At 35.3% G+C, this 3,747-nt stretch overlaps 1 protein-coding gene across 1 annotated transcript in view; it reads left to right on the top strand.

Annotated features, from left to right (window-relative positions):
* The window catches only part of Malrd1 (MAM and LDL receptor class A domain containing 1), a 639,509-nt gene that overhangs the window by 265,569 nt on the left and 370,193 nt on the right, over positions 1-3,747 (top strand). The gene's annotated exons all lie outside the window — the stretch shown is intronic.

Here is a 3,747-nt window from a genome sequence, read left to right as displayed (position 1 = left end):
TTTAATAACATCAAACTGCCTAAACAATATTATGAAGGTATGATTTTCATTTGCTTTGCACTGGTATCAGTGGACAAAATCTATGCCATGGAAACACAAGGAAATGAATTGGAACTACCAGAAGCTATGTATAAATGACATGGTTGGCAGCTCTCCTGTAATACTAGCTCTAGGCTTGACCAGTTAACCCAGTTATACTCTTGATGGTTTATTTTATATCATATTAAAATCAGAGCCACAATAATTGTAGTAATTGTCTAATGAGAGTAATCCAAGTACTCATTCACAATGAGTACAATACTATGCTATCACTATAACAAAGACTTTAGTTCATGTATAAAGAGGAAAAGTTTAGTTGGGGTTGTTCTTTGAAGTCTGTGGCTTGGTGACTAGCTTCAATGCTTTCAGGGCTTGTGGCAAGGCAACACATCATGGAAAGACATTATGATGGACTAAAACCTTTATAACCTGAATAGAAAAGAGAGAGAATATGGGTCCGAGTCCCGTAATCTTCATTAAGGTCACAAACTCTGTGACCTAAAAGATACCTGCTAGGATGGCCCTCAAGGTTTTCACTCATTCCCAGTGATGCCACTGATGAACCAACCCAATTCTCATGTACCTTTAGGGGACAGTAAAGTACAAACTATAGGAAATGCGACGGGCCTTTCTTGACTTCAAGACCATTGAGCTCATACAGAGTGGGCAGTGTTCATACACAACAACTCATCTGTGCTGCTCTGCTGGCCTTGTATTATGACATAACTACCTGCTGAAACCAATTAGGTAGACAAGTCATTCTCAAAAGAGTGTTCTAGTAGGTAATTTAATACTTTTCCTTTCAATCATTTATATATTATTTAATATATAACATATCATCTGCCGCTGCCACATTTTTCATAAAGCCACATAGAGTTGGATTCTTAATAAAATGGTGTCTGGTTAGCTAGGATTTCATTGATAGATACTCATGAACACTTTTATCACATCCCCACATAGAACTTGTAAGATTCTCCCTGGGGCACAGTGTTCTGAGGTCACAGTAGAAAACTAAGATATCTAATGAAAAAGTGTCTCAGATTTTCCCTCTCAGGGACTACATGTAGGTATTAAAAACCTAAAAGTCCCACATGTGTAAAGCCTAATATTTAAAAGCCAATTCTTTATTTATCTCTCCAGGTTCTCATCAAGATGGGAAATACAATTTCCAAAGTGTGGGCTCAGAGTGGACAGCAAGGGCCACAGTGGAAGAAAGCAGAAGTGTTTTTAGGCATCCATTCACATGTGGAGGTCTGTGATCCAAGGGACATTTTTAAAGAAAGAGCTTTGTTAATTTTTGTCTTGAATACCAATTTCTTTCTTCTCCTTATCTTCATTTCTTCCCATTTTCAATTTGATGTGCAGTATGAATGCAGAACATTTAACATCCCATATGGCATTTTCCATAAAGAATGTACCATTTTAGAAAGTCATAACTTCTCCCAATTAGACAGTTACAATTCTAGGTATACTTAATTTGAGTGATAACCATCTCTTATTCTCAGCAAGCTTCTCACATTGAAAGACTATCTTCCCAAATTCCGAGTTTCAACATTCAGACATTTTAGTACTATCATTTCAAACGTGACTTTGAAAGTCATCTTTGAAACTTAATTTAATGGTTCTTAATTAAACCTTCTTACAGTAAATAAATCTGTGTAATTAAAATATTTTTGAGGCAAGTGCTGTTATATATATATATCTTTATTTAGATTTTAACATCTATAAAATAAGACATATCCAATGATGTAAATTTTCAAATGGTAAAAAAGAACTACAATATTAAAAATAGTGACTATTATAATATGAAAAGTTGCTATTGGACTCCATTTGGGGGTCCCAATAAGAATTAAAAGATCTCTAGTTTGGATGAGAATTAAATTTAATTTTTGGATATTAATATAAAACAAATCTTGACTATTAAGATAAATGAAGCAAGAGCCCATGCTGTTTACGCAGGAGGACATTCTCTTCTTTTTACTTTTAAGTAGGTGGTGGTTAGTTCCAGGAATTGGAAAATACTTAAGTGATAAGATCATTGTTAAATATTGTATTTGCTGTTTATATAGCACAAGCAGGCATGGTGGTTGTGCATGCATAGCAAATATCTCTATGATCATTCTTGTTAAAGCAGCTTTTTTCAATAATGAAAGCTCTGATTGATGTACATGTATAAAGGCTTGATACTGCTCTGTGCCCAATTTCCTGCAATATTATGTGGAATAAATATCTTATATTTCTTTCCCGCTATATGACTATCTAGTATCCTTATTAAACATTTAGAGATAGTTTAGTATATGGATAGGAAGTTCTACTAAGGAAATAAAAGTTAGAAAATAAATTAGTGACTTTACATATAAGGCTTATCATTAGGAGGCTAGATATTCAATTTCAATAGACATTCAGTGGAGATAAAATAAATCTCAGCAAGAATACTTAAAAGGATTGCTCCAGTAAGATATAGGTTTCCAAGCCAGCTAAAATATTTCTTATCAGTTTTGTACATGTAGAATATTAATTTGGGAAGATTGTGTTCAAAGGATATTAAGTAATATGTTAGCACGTAGAAACATGGATATAGTGTTTTCCAAGATTCATCTATTTTACACCTTGAAATTTGGCTAAAAGGTGAGCTCATATTGATTGAATCTTTAAGGGTGAATGACATGTGCCTTAGGGATTTATTATGTGAAGGAGCAACATGACTATAGTAACACTTAATTAGGTCTGGGTTATAGTCAGAGGTTTAGCCCATTATCATCATGTTGGGAAACATTACAGAGCATAGGCAGATATTGTGCTGCAGAAGGAGCTGAGAGTTCTACGTCTTGTTCTGAAGGCAATAGAAGGAGACTGTACACACCAGATGTAATATGAACATACATATGACGTCAGAGCCCATCTCCACAGGGATACACTTCCTCTAACAAGACCGAACCTATTTCAACAAGGTCAGACCTACTAACAGTACCACTTCCTATGGGCCAAGCATTCAAACACACAAGTCTATGGGGGCCATTCCTATTCAAACCACCACAGCATGTAAACGTTTGCTTTTGCTTATGACTCATTCATCTCCTCAGTAAAAATGCATTAAGCATCTACTATGAAAAATACATTGAGAAGGTTCAGTGATGAGAAAACATGTTCATGATTCTTTAGTGATATGATTCCTTTCCCTTTAGACTTAGAAGGACGAGAGTATGTAACCTTGACTTACATGATGAAGCAACATTAGAAGTCTACAGATTATTTTTGTCAAAGTCCTATATTTAAACACAATGTTTAATTATGATAACCAGAGCAATCATATATACACACACACACGCACACACACACACATACACACACACACACACACACACACACACACACATATATATATATATATATATATATATATATAAACATGCATACATTCATGTATATGTATATATGTGTGGGCACTAAAGACTTTGTCATGTATTTAAATGTATCTACTCTCTTAACTTTGACAACAGTCTACCCTATTTATAATGTAATGGGTATATATACAGTTTATAAATTAGAACACAGAAGTACCTGCCTGGAGTTCTCTTCTCTCTGTCTGTCTCTGTCTCTGTCTCGTCTCTCCCTCTCCCTCTCTCTCCCCCTCCCCTACCTCCATCTTTCTCCATCCCCCTCTCCTTCCCCCTCCCTCTCTCCCTCTCTCCCTCTCTCCCTCTCTCC

Source organism: Grammomys surdaster, unplaced genomic scaffold (assembly GCF_004785775.1).
Source record: "Grammomys surdaster isolate TR1022 unplaced genomic scaffold, NIH_TR_1.0 146, whole genome shotgun sequence".
In the NCBI taxonomy this organism is placed as follows: Eukaryota; Metazoa; Chordata; class Mammalia; order Rodentia; family Muridae; genus Grammomys; species Grammomys surdaster.
The sequence above is the reverse complement of the archived record's forward strand: the minus strand, read 5'-3'. Positions and strand labels throughout refer to the sequence as shown.